Consider the following 14148-nt stretch of genomic DNA (forward strand, 5'->3'; position numbering starts at 1 on the left):
CTGTCCTTACTGGGTGTGGGAGTGTCCTTACAGAGTGTAGGACTGTCCTTACTGAGTTTGGGAGTGTCCTTACAGAGTTTGGGAGTGTACTTATTGAGTGTAGGAGTGAGATTCCACCAGATACGTTTACGTTGCCTTACGGTGGTGGTTGGTTTGAAACCATGCAGCTCCCCTCCAGCTAGTTAGAACTGAAGAAGCCTCTTAGATGAGGGCCTGACCCTGCAACAACTCATCTAACATGCGGTTGCTGCTCCTTTAATCCCTGTTTATTTAACCTTTCAGCACCTTTAAAGGTACGTTATACTAGCTGTTAGCTGCTCCTGTTAGCTGCTCCTGTTAGCTGCTCCTGTTAGCTGCTCCTGTTAGCAGTGTACCAGGGATGAACAGACAGCGATCACTGTGTTACTGTGAGACTGAAGAGACTGGCGGACATATAATCCAGGTTCATCATGTGTCTGGTTTTATTCTCCATTTCTCTGACTGTCAACTCATCTCATGTTCTGACTCAAACCAACACCATGTCAGTCCGTCTCTCAATCCTGTCTCACTTCCTGTCTGTACCTCTCAGCTCTGTGCTCATTGGTTCCTACTGAAGACGTGAAACCTTTACCTCACAAATATTTAGTTTCATGTTCAGAAAGGTTCAACAATTTCCTCAAACAGCTGCTCACTGGAGCTTTCATTAAACAAACAGGAAGTAGCGGTTTCTTTTTTTTGTTGGGGACTATTTTCAGCGGCGGATTAATCTACGTCTGGTGCTGTGGTGAGTGTTTCATGGATGGAGCTCTGTGGCACGGAGGAGGGAGAGACATCACACCGTGTGTCAGGAGACAACGATGAGAGGAGGACTCATCTCTGCAGCTGTTTCCTCTGCATGGAGGTCAGGTGACCACAGCAGCGGCACACCTGTTCAGCTGCAGCTTGCCGTGTGAAACGTCCTCACCAACTGTCTGTCTCTAACACCGACAAACTACTGTTTAATAACCATCGTTCATAAACAGCTCATTTATAGGTAATTAAAAATCAGTTCATAGTTGTGTCACTGGTAACAAGCAGTAAAATGTTTTACAAACCATTTTTCTAAGACGAGGTTGATAACATCAGGTGTTATAATGTCGGTCAGTATAATGTTTACAGATGAATTATCACCTGTCTACTAAACGTCTGTCGACACTTGACAACAAACAGCCAGTTAATTAAAGGTTCAGCAGTTTGGACTTTTCTTTTTATTAACAAAGTGAAACATCATGTGAATAAACAATCTTTGTCAAACCCTCCAGCCTCTCATCTCTTAAAATCTGAAGTTTACAGTCTGGGTCATGTTCAGTTGTTTTGTCTTTGGGTGAAGTGAAGAATCACTGAGCTGATGAAGAAAAGGATGGAGGCAGTGATGACGGTGAGGATCCAGCAGGTGGAGACATCCTTATGTTTCAGCCTCATCACTGGGTCCATGTGTGGACCGTGTGTTCTGGTTTAGTCCGGTTCTTCAGCACATGGTCCACATGAACTCCTGCAGCCTGAAAGGTCAGAATCACAGACTCCACCTGCCTCCTGTCATTCCTCACATTTAAACTCAGTAACATCTGCTCACGATGACATCACATAACGTCCTCACTCGTTTATTGATCTATGTTCTGTCTTCTTCACACTGATCGTCACACACTCACCTTCTCTTAATCAGCCAGACAATCATCTCCGGCACATGGTCGGCTCAGGTAGCGACGTCAGCACGGCGGTGTGTGGAGCTAAATGCTAACGTTTAGCAGGTTTCATCTTGTGTGGACGCAACCCCTGGCTCTGATTGGCTGGTTGACGATGAGTCCATGTCGTCCATGTGGTCACTGTGTAGAGCGTCTTTTAATGCTGAAGGCAGAGCATCAGGGACTGACGGCCTTGTGTCGCTCTCCAATCAGTTCCTGATGCAGTATCTTCAACATCAGTCCGTCTCTCACAGGTACAAACTTCTTCAGTCTCACAGTGATCGCTGTCTGTTCATCCCTGGTACACTGCTAACAGGATCAGCTAACAGGAGCAGCTAACAGGATCAGCTAACAGGAGCAGCTAACAGGATCAGCTAACAGGAGCAGCTAACAGGAGCAGCTAACAGGAGCTGCTAACAGGATCAGCTAACAGGATCAGCTAACAGGAGCTGCTAACAGGATCAGCTAACAGGATCAGCTAACAGGATCAGCTAACAGGAGCTGCTAACAGGAGCAGCTAACAGGATCAGCTAACAGGAGCAGCTAACAGGATCAGCTAACAGGAGCTGCTAACAGGAGCTGCTAACAGGATCAGCTAACAGGATCAGCTAACAGGAGCAGCTAACAGGATCAGCTAACAGGAGCTGCTAACAGGAGCTGCTAACAGGATCAGCTAACAGGAGCTGCTAACAGGATCAGCTAACAGGATCAGCTAACAGGAGCTGCTAACAGGAGCTGCTAACAGGAGCCGCTAACAGGAGCCGCTAACAGGATCAGCTAACAGGATCAGCTAACAGGAGCTGCTAATAGGATCAGCTAACAGGAGCAGCTAACAGGAGCTACTAACAGGATCAGCTAACAGGAGCTGCTAACAGGTTTCACTAAAGGTGTTAATGTGCAGGTTAATGTTGGATGAGTTCTTACAGGGTCGGGCTCTCCACTCCATGATGGTGTTAGCATGTTAGCATCTGTCAGATGAACAACAACATTTATAACTTCCTCCATTTTCATATAAAAGTCACATAATACAAAGAGCTGAGTTATGATAGGAAATATGTGCTTTGTTTTATGAGAATGGTCAAAAGGAACTCTGAACTCTTCTACTTTACATCGTATGTTCAGGATGTCTCAGCAGCGCCCCCATGAGGTGGTCTGGCCCCCCTGAGGCGGTCTGGGCCCCCCTGGGGCGGTCTGGCCCCCCTGGGGCGGTCTGGGCCCCACTGAGGTGGTCCGGCCCCCGACAGGAAGTGACGTGCTGCGTTCAGGTGAACCTCGGCCGACTCTGTGAGGCGTTCACAGCTCACAGTTGCCAGCTGAGATTAAACTGCACTGCAGCTGTTTCCTGTGGACGCAGCATCCTCTGAGTCACCATGCTGCTGCTGATCAGCTCCGCTGTCCCTTTATTGATTAACCTGCTGACAGCAGGATGTCTGGAGGTGCGGAAGATACCTCTGGCAGCCACCAGGGGGACGACGACGGCTACAGCTCCTCCACCTCAGGCGGTGACTTCAGGTTCTGGTCATCAGAACACCAACAGACACATTCAAGAACCAGACAAGAGGTCTGAATGATGGGATAAACACCTTTCTGGATTCAGACAGTTTGCTCCTTCACTGATGGACACAGTTTGTGTTATTACCTCATTAATATTGTAAAGATTGAACTTCTTCTATAAAACTACACACAGCTGCTTTAAGTTCAGTTTTTCACTGTGAAACAAAAGAACGAGGAGGCAGAAAATGGAAACACTTGAGTAAAGTGCAAGAATCTGAAAACACCTGTTCACTACAGTACTCCAGTAGATAAAGTACTTAGTTACTTCCAGCTCCTGCAGCAGTGATTCTGTTACTGATCAGCACCGACGGCAGCAGAGCGACCGGATCATCTCTGCAGGTGATTGTGAGGAGACGCGTGACGTCACAGTTGCCTGCAGAGATTAACAAGTCGACCCGACCCGACCCGAGGAGCTGAAGACACACACACACACATTACCATGGTAATGGCCTGCAGAGGGCGCTGCGCTCTGAGGACATGGGTGAAGATGAAGGGAGGAGGTCTGGAGGAGAGTGGAGAAGGTCCAGAGATCAGGGTCAGAATATCAAGCACATACTGAGCAGTTTCATAACAGCAGAAGAAGTTAACGTTGTTCTTTAAATACAGAACAGAGCATCTCTCTCCACCTGAGCTGATCGGCTGACATCCAGAAAACAACCAGAAGTTTGATTCGTCTCACTTTGCTCCTTTTCGAGGAACACAGACTGTTTGCAACCACTGAGAAAAATCTAATTCAAAACACGCCTTTAAGAAGACGTCTGCTGGAGTCTGAATGAAAGTTTTCTAGACGTCTTTCAATGTCCACGCGGCGTCCTTACAGGGTTCAACATGAAAGTCTCTACACTGTAATGTTAGACGTCTTTTCAACTTCAGTCACAGACATCTGAAGAACTTCTTGTGGTTCAAAATTAAACATTTTTATGACAATAAATTTAATTTGCAAACTACAGTGAGGATTCAAACCCTGAACCTCGACCTCAGCAGCTGCATGAGGCGTGAACTTTACCAGGCGAGCTATTTATCAGATTTATTAAATATCATGTTTTGAACATTAACGTACCGGACGAAGGTTTGATGATGGAATCTACATTTTTTAACACGTAACCCAACACTGGCAGGTACTGAGGAGCGAATCAGGAACAACTTGATGAGTATGTCCTCAACAACAACTGATTCCAGAGCTGTATAGTTGATCATGGTTCAGTGGAAAACAGACTACATTAATGACTCATCACGTAATAATTAGTTCTGTGGTATCTGAGAATCATCATGCTGAGTTGTTCCTGATGACTGATTAATGATCAGCTATTGAACAGCAGCTAATGTTTCAGTCTGTTCTCCACTAACTCATCAACTTTACCTTCATCGTTCCTTATTCTCCTCACTAACTGCTCATATCCTTGTACCTTTTTGTAAAGTGTAACCAGAAAACATTGTCTGAACATGTGACACTTGTCTGAGCGCTGCAGCCCGACTCAGACCTGCAGACCCGAGCCCAGATGCCATACTGGATTTGTTCCGGCCTGCGAGCTCTGAGGTGCTCTAACGAGGCGAGACATGGACGGACAAAGCATCAATTAGAGGACAGTGGACACTGAACACGGACCCCCTCGGCTGCTCCATTGTCCTGCCACGGAAAACAGAAAAATAAAGACAATGTGATTTGGTTCTGCTGAGCTGCACCCCAAAAGGCCTCTCGGCGTCAGAGAGTTAAAAAGCGCTCGCTGTCGTCTTCAAAGCGGCGTCGACCTCGTCGTCTGCAGCCGGCAGATGTGTCTGCACGTCGACCCCCCGCTGTGCTCCGAAAACACTTTTCATGGTTCTGTTTCTGGTCAAACAGCATGAACATCACAGCACAACTTCCCCGTGTGCCACTGAACATCAGGAACAGTGAACCGTTGACGTTCAGGCTGCTGATCGGTCTGTTTGGAATGCCATGGCACATTTTGGAGGCAGATGTTAAAGGAACAGTTCACCCAAAAATGTCAAACTCAGTCATCATCTCCTCCCTCTGTGTTGATGAAGGTCAGGTGAAGTTTGGAAGATCACAAAGCATTTCTGGAGCTTCACAGCGAAACAGTTGAACTCTCAACATCCAGTTGAGGGTTCAACTGTTTTTGACTGTTTTCAACTTTCATCAGCATGGAGGGAGGAGATGATGACTCCATACATCTGCTCAGAAATGCTCAAAAAAGTGTCTCTCCTCACATGTTCAGAACCTGCCTTAGAAACATCAAGTTTTAAGTTCTCTTCAGTATCACAGTGATCCAGTGACAGTTATCTGCACATCTACAGGTTCACTGCTAACAGGAAGTGCTAACAGCTGATTCTGCAGAGTTTTAATGGAGTTTTGGAGTCTTTCTTCTTGGTTGTTTCTCTGTTTTAAATCAAGTCTGCAGCTGCTCCTTTAAACTCTTGAGACGACTTTGCTGATTGCATTAAAACAGTTTTTGGTTGTTCTGTTGATGTAAAACATTTTGTCATAGTTTTCATTTTAAAAGGATTTTATGTTCTTATGTTACTTTTTAGCCACAGAAGACAAATATTAAAGAATCTTAAAGCATATTTGACACGTTTAGAGTCTGTCACAATAAAATCCTTGTACATGATTCTTTCTAACATCTCACATGCTGAACACATGTTCTCCTGGTTCATATCTCAGGATGCATCACAGCAGCATCATTACAGTTATTACAACATCTGATCTGATGAAGACACAACTTCTACCATCCAGTTAGAAAATGTGACTTTAACAGACCAGAACGTTTCTGTTGACGGTGACTCTGTGAACACACACACACACACACACACACACACACACACACACACACACACACACACACCTGTAATATTCACATAATGTTCCAAAATAAAAGTTCTTCTTACCTTGGGGATAATAGAGACACGTGTGCAGGCTGCCGAGCTGAGAGAGAGAGAGATAGAGCACCACGCTGACCCGACACACACACACACACACACACACAGACACACACACACACACCACACCCCTCCTTGCTGCCCCTCCTCTATGTTAATTGATCATTAGTTCACATAAGTTTTTACTTCAGGAGTCTTTTCAAATAAAAAAAAAAAACAACATGAATTAAGATTAATCTATAAACATTCATCTTAATCTGAATCATATGAACCTAATCAGGTTCCTCTGAAAGTGTCTTGAAGAGTCGATACTATCCTTCAACTTGCTGAAAGTTACTTTATTCTGGTGTTCGAGCGCAAGTAAAACCAACTTTTACATATTTCCATTTGAATATAAAAATGTGAAATGGGTCGAGGCTGATTTCAGTAATAATCTTTATCACAGTCAGCGATGTCTCCGTTATTAAATACAAAACACGACTGATACTGAAATGTATTAAAGACACAGAAAAGTTTCAGTCACATGTTTTCTTCACATGATGGCTGTGTCCAAATTCAGGGGCAGCATCCTTCAAGGACCCGTCCTTCGCCGCCAGCAAAGGCAGGGTCCTTCAGAGAGACCTGCAGGCCGCGTCAGCCTGTTGTGAAATTGGACGGTCTACCCTTCGCAGCATTTCCTGGTTGCGTCACCAGATGTTCCCGCCCCGACCCGCACCTCACTATTTATGGTGAGGTAAAGTCCTCGAAAGTGACAAGAAGAGTAAAGTTTGAATGTCAGATCTGTTCGAGCTTCAGGAATTCCTGATTTCCTTTTTAATCCTCCTGCTTGTCGAGGAAGAGTAGAAGCGGCTCTGGTTTATCTCGGGCTGAGAGGACCGTGGAGAGGTAAACCTGTTATTGAACCCACAGTAATGTTATCAATATTATCATTATTAGCTAGCTAACAGTTTGGGGTCATTAACATACTGATACATTACGTTAATGCTGACATGTAAACTGCTGATCACCACATATGGTTTTATTATGATTTTAAAGGCATTGTATTTAAAATGTTTGGTAGATAGTTTTGTTTGCTGTAATTTATTATGATTATTATTATTATAATTAGAGTATGAAATTATAATTCTTGCTTCTTTCTTAAAACATTCTTAGTGACATGGCAGCCGTGGATGGAGTCAGAACTGCAGACCCAGTTGATGGAGGATGTGGTGGACAGAGGAGACTGGACCCCCAAACACCCTGAGTCCAGATGATGATGGTCACCGACCCAGATGATGTCCCACACCATCCAGCCCAGCAGCACTGCAGGGACTCCTGCTCAGCCTGTTACTGTACATCATCTGTAACTGTTTTAATATTGTTTTTAATAATAATTGTTCTGTTAATAGAGAATAATAACCTGTAAATAGTTATTCATGCTGTAATTTTGTAAATAGTTGTAAATGTTCAGTTTTCTTTTTAGCTTATCCATGCGGGTCGCGGGATGTTGCCGCTTTTTCCCCCCTAAGGGGTTGCGGGGCTTACTGGGGCCAAATCCAGTTTCACTCTATGGGCGTAGGCCAGGGTACAACCTGGATGAGTCGCCAGCTCATCGCAGGATCCTTACTGATGGCAGTGGCTGCCTTCACAAGGTGCCAACTGCACATCAGGAGCAACTTTGGGGTTCAGTATCTTGCTCAAGGATACTGTGACATGTAGCCCAGTCCCGCCCTGGGGAGCCGAACCAGTGATCTTCTGATCACCAGTCAACCAGCTCTACCCACTGAGCTACAGCCGCCCCTTAGTTGTAAATGTTAAGACCTTAAAAATAAAAGAAAACATTCAATCCCTTGTTGTCCCTGAAAAGTAGCACTTGTTGCTGTTTGCTGTTATAAATTGTACTTAAGCTTTAAATACTGAATGGAATAGACAACGTGCAACAATAGAACAATATTTTATTTCATGAATTACATCAAATGAACAATTATGAACAAATAGTTTAAAAATTACTCATAAATTAACTAAATAACAGAAATAATGTAAGGATTGTCCTCTGGAGCAGAGAAGAGCCTCTCCATCCTCCTTCATCCTCGAAGCAAGAGAAAAGGTAAACATCAGATCACATTAACACAGGGATGCAAAGATTTACAAAAGTGACATCAGGACTGATAATAAATATTATTTATATATTATTGCCTTACTTCCATCCTGTCGGCGGTGTTTCGCCCTGTGAACAAATGTTGTTCTGACCTTGGACAGCGATGAAGCTTTTCTGTTTGCTCCCTAAAACACGATGAAATGTAAAAGATGTTTTGTGTTATGTTAACAGACAAAAGAGATGTAATACAGCAAAAAATATATAATCATCATAAGGATAATCATAAACATAGCTCTTTATTCCAACGTTTAACTAGACTTTACGCGGATCACAACCTGATCTAAATCTGTTCATCTTAGTCCATTTATGTACATGCAGTAAAACTAGTCTATAACATCTCCACAGTCACAATACGATATAAGATATAAGTCAACCTCTGAACGAATGGTTGAAAGTGAAAGGCTTTAAGTTGAGCATTACCAACGTATTTTAACTGATATTTTGAGGTTTTAAGGTCCCTTGAAGTTTAACATATCTGGCGTTTGACGCTCAAATGACTAAAAACTGAGTATGAACCCAATACTTACATTTAAATGAGAGATCTGCGCCACTTGAGGTCGCCATTATTTATTTATTTATTTCTTCTCTTTAGGCGCACAATGAATCTTGGGCAATTTGTAGCCGCGGAGGATAGTAGCGGTGTGTCCTCCAGGAACAGGCAGAAGAAGGAGGCATTTGTGGGGAGCATTTGGAGCACACTTTGAATTTGGACAGGCTTCGCGCGGCATAGTGACGTAATTGCACTTCAAATACGCACTCCGAAGGATGGTGCCCCTGAATTTGGACACAGCCGATAAAGAAGAAAAGTCTCAGGAGAGAATGATGCATGCTGGGAAGTCTGCTGATTGTCTGTGGATCAGGCCCCTCCTCTCCCTGACATAAACTTATACGAAGAAATACGTGCTGAACATGATCACTGCACTGCATATTTCATCTGATTAGTGCAAACAACTGATTTGATTCTGCAACAATAAAAAGCGCTGAACAGTTGAATTTAAACTAAATCTGACCGTCTTCATGGACGTGACTGTAGGTTAACAGAGGCAGGGAAGGATTATGTTGTGCATGCAGCCATGTCACTGTGTTGTTGAGCAGCATGTTGATCATGGACATGCAGTTTTGATTTATACATTAAAATGAACAGAAGCACAAGAAAAATCAGGTAATGAAGGCAGGCCAGGATTTTAGACAACCCCAACCCTGCTGTGTAGTTACAGTCAGACGTCGTTAAACTTAAATGTCCTGCATTAAAGTTCTGCTGGGTGAGTAACTTTGGTGTTACTACATCCACCATCAGGATCATCCTTTCAGTGCAATATGTAAGAATTTAAGTTCAAAACATTAAAAAATGTATTAAAATGATCAGAAAGAAGTTTTCACGTCATGTGTTTTGTTGTTGAAGAGATATCTATATAAGTTAGCTTGCTAAGCAGCTAGCTGTGGGCCTGAAAACCTCTCTCTCTGCTGTGTCAATACAAGCTGCATAGCTTCCCGAGCTGACAAACTAACATTAGCTACAGACAGACAAAATATACAGCTGAAAACAGTTAGCAGTGACTCTGGCGTCATGCTGCCCCCTATTTGTTGGGAGAATGAATTCAAGGAGACTAATTCTTACGTATTGCACCTTTAAATGCACAGTGATGTGGCAAATCGGGGTAGTTAACCAGACTTCATATCATTAAACCACCAACAATTCCCTTAAACGTTAAAACAATTGTGATCATGGTGTTAATGACATTACTGGGTCTGGAGCAGTCTTTCTGTCGGTGTGCAGGTGGATGTAGAAACATTTGCGGTGGTTCTGGATGCTGAAGGACTGTGCGATAACTGCTTCTGTCACTCATTAACGTCCTTCTTGTGAAAAAGCTTTGATGTGTCGGTGCAGCCTCCATGTCCGTGTGTCCTTCTGATCAGGCAGCCGCCGGCATTCCCACCTTCAAATGTGTGGTGGTGATAGTTTTTTCTCTCTTTCAAAACCAGCAGCTGACGCTTTCCCACTGACACAAACACAACAGGCCACTGCAGCCAACAGTAACAGCTGCTGTGAGACAGAGTGATCATAGAAACATGATGAAAGTCATTCATTTATGCATGTACAGGACACTATTTAATTTATGATAAGAAGTCCTTGAGACTTTATTAATCCATCAATGATTTTTCTTCACTGTCATGAAAGCTTGATCTGCTGATGACAGCCACTAAATGTGACTGAAAGCTCAGACAGGATGTCAGTAAGAGGACATGAGTCAAGAACTGTTTGTGTCAAACTGTCAAAAGTCAAGAATGAACCTCAACTCAGGCTCTTCATGAGCTTGAAGACATTCTGTATGAACAACACACCATTGTCTACATTTCCTAATTTCATGTATTATTCCACTGTGCTGTCATGTTGCTATGGATACAGAAGAAAATGATTTGATTGGCTACTTCTTCCACCGCTGTGATAAAGTCAGTCTGCGCTTCAGTCTGAAGGAACTGAGGACTGGATACATGAACACAGATTACTGTCATCCCTGATAATCATTGATTGTAATTGATAGCAAATGTCATCAAAAAGTCTGTATTAATGTGATGCGAAACACTACATATGGTGCCCCGTGTGAGGTAGTACATTCTTGGCAATCATTCATAAATATGTAATATTTATTTCAGCATAATTTGTACAGTGCTATTTACATTCACATCTTGAACCCTTTAGCCAAAAGTCTTTACATAACTCCACTAGTTTACTACAGGAGTGGATGTTGATTTGTACTAACAAACAGTTGCTCTGTGGTGAGGATTGATTTATTAATCAAATTCATAACACATTTTATTAACACATTTTTTTTTTAGGTTAGTCACTACCACCACCATCATTTGCTCTTGCCACTATCAATTTAAGATGGAAGTTCTCTGTAGAAATTGTAGGAAATTCAGTTCGGGATTTGAATATCCCGTATTCAATGCATTCTAGTCAAGCTGTCATAATTCGATGACAGGTGCTCTTTGTGTTTATCACAGCATTTCAGCCCTGCGATATTATGGAAGTTTATATGTAGCTGTGCCAAAGCAACACCATAGCCAACCACACTGATTGGTTTTTGGACAACTTGTTTAACAGTGGATAACCCCTTTGTAGAGCAATTTAATTATTCCCTGGCACAGAATGGCACATTTAAAATCTTAGTGAGTTGCCGCTGATCTGTCACAGGCAAACCAGCCTTGCTGCTCAGAGCAAAACAATCCTAGAACAGGAGGTAGAACTCTTTAGAGTGCATAATCCTAATTTCCTCCATGAAGTTCAAATGGCTGATAAGAGAGCCATGCACTATTTAGATGAATGTGTGTTGATGTAGTTTAGGAGCAACATGTCTGCTCAGCTGATTTATAAACAGCAGAACACTGATATGATGAGAGTTTTTGTAAAATGGAGGTTGAAGCACAAACAGAATCACAGATGGTCTGTGAAGTGTTTCAACAGGCGACCCTGTCATAATTAAACAACTGTAGACTGCATATAATCTGATATCTGGTCTGATAACATTTTAATACATCAGAATCAGATCTGACAGGAAGTGAGTGTTTCTGTGACTTCCTGTACAGACTGAAGGCTGCTGGGAGTCAAGTGAACTTTTACTTTCCATGACAAAAAAGTTTCATTTTTTTTCTCCTGGATGTTTTAACAGATGATAACATTTAAGGAAAGATTACCAAGACAGAATATCTGCGTCCTGTAAACAGCCGAGACAGTGAAAGTGTTCTCAGACTGTTTGTGTCATCATTAGCTTGACTCAATCATTGCAGCAGAAACTGTTGAAATGCATGAGAGGTGTCAAGCTGGGTGGTTGACAGGATCAACTGCTTGGCCAGATGTGCTGGAGCTTTGAGAACCCCATCTGGAGAGAGAGGGGTCCTCGGCCCTGTCCGCTAACCAGGGAAACATTCCAATCACCTGCTCATTGATCCAAGTCACGTTTATCTATTTTCATTTTGACGTGGCGTGTACAACCATTTCACATGGACGTGCCTTCAAACCACTGCAGAGGCGTTACAGAGCACACAGTCACAGTGTTCTTCATGACAGCCTGTACTCACAAAAAGCTCATGGGTGGAACCATAGACATATATACATGTATTCAGAGACATATATACATAGATTTTTTTAATGTTTTGTTGAGTGTTTACAGCTGCTAATGTATGTTACTCTCTTACTGTGATGATACATGACAGTTAAATATTGAATCTGTCTATAATAACCAGATCCTGACATATAAGTGTGACATCTGTCTACCATACTGTCAACTTATTTAATTTAATTTAAATTTAAATATGGACAACTGACCTTATAATATTTGAATTAGAACTTAGATGATCAAAAATCACTGTATTTAAAAAAACAACACTGGTGCTTTTTATAACCACAGACATCACATTTACATGTCAGGATGTGGTTATTATACACAGATTCAATATTTAACTGTCATTCAGTCATCTGCTCAAGAGCAGCATGCAGACCGCCGTTAGCTGAGGTGTTGAGTGCGCAACGTCCAGGTTAACTTGTGACACTTGTTACCATAGAATATTTCTTTCATTCAACACTGTGTTTAAATGGTTACTTTAAGCCATCGTTCCCAGCAGCATCATTATTAAGCTGAAGCCAAGTCGATGCAGAAACTGTCACACAGCCTGCTCATGAAACAGTCTGCAGATTATGTTGACACCCAGTCTGAACTCAGTGCGAGATGTCCAGATCAACCTGTGATACCTGTATCGACTGTTGACCATTCTCTTCTTCTTGTCGGGGCTTTATTGTTCCTGCAGTTTGGACTCTGGATCTCTGTCAGTGTGTCTAACTGCTGTGAAATCTCTCCCATCAGAGCGCTGACTGACAGAGCTTCTGTAACACTGACACCTGCTGCTGACTGGCAGCACTACAGCTCACACTGGCTTTCTGCTCTCACCTCATTGATGTGTCTGGATTTGGATTTGAAGGTATGAGGATGTGACGGCTGTCGGTCAGATGAACACAGACACCAGCAGCGTCTGTCAGAGTCTGTAGACGAAGGAAGAACCACTCTTTGACCTCATCTGGACTTTAAAAGGTGAGAACTGTGACAGGTAACATGACACATCTCTGATGAACAAACTCTGCTGTCATTGTTATATTTTGTGGACACATGATGAACTTGTAGACAAGTATGTGTGTGTGTGTGTGTGTGTGTGTGTGTGTGTGTGTGTGTTCATTTGTGCTGCTGGACGTTGTCATTAGAGTTGTCGACGAGGCCACATTTGAATGTGTAAATGACTCCCATCCAGAATATATTGATCGATGTCCTGGACAGAGACAGTGGTAAGGTACCACGTCTTGACCTGAGCCGTAGGCCCCCCTGTGTTGAGCCATGCATGTGTTTAATGTATGTTTCAGTTCCCCAATGCGCAAGACTTTGCATTGCTGTCTGCATACAATCTAGTGCTCCTGTTTGAGATAGCAACCTGTGAGGTGGTTGTTTTTCAATGACTTGTTGGTCTAGGGGTATGATTCTTGCTTTGGGTGCAAGAGGTCCCAGGTTCAAATCCCGGACGAGCCCTCAGCCTCAACAGCTCTGTAAAGTAAGCTCTTTCCTACACAAGACACAAATCTGCCATCGCACTGCGATAAATGTTCCTTCCCAAAAGTCTTTGCTCCTGAACACGCTCTCAACAAAACACCTTCTAACTCCTGAAGATCAGCTTAAAAGTTAGTGCACGCATGTCAATCTACTGTGCCACTGGCATCAATTTCGGTGGTGCGACCTTGTTCGTTCTATTGTAAGGCAGCCGTTGTGGTCGCCTCAAGCCAAGTGTAAACGATGGTCGTTAGGGTCGTAGATAAGGCAAAATTTCATAGTGTAAACA

At 43.0% G+C, this 14148-nt stretch overlaps 1 protein-coding gene and 1 non-coding gene across 2 annotated transcripts in view; one reads left to right on the forward strand and one right to left on the reverse strand.

Annotated features, from left to right (window-relative positions):
* LOC115573677 (NACHT, LRR and PYD domains-containing protein 3-like) overlaps positions 1-14148 on the reverse strand; it is a 249496-nt gene that overhangs the window by 131233 nt on the left and 104115 nt on the right. The window lies entirely within an intron of this gene.
* On the forward strand, positions 13770-13841 carry trnap-ugg (transfer RNA proline (anticodon UGG)). The gene has a single exon. It is a non-coding gene; the product is annotated as a tRNA-Pro (tRNA).

This window comes from Sparus aurata, chromosome 1 (genome assembly GCF_900880675.1).
Source record: "Sparus aurata chromosome 1, fSpaAur1.1, whole genome shotgun sequence".
In the NCBI taxonomy this organism is placed as follows: domain Eukaryota; kingdom Metazoa; phylum Chordata; class Actinopteri; order Spariformes; family Sparidae; genus Sparus; species Sparus aurata.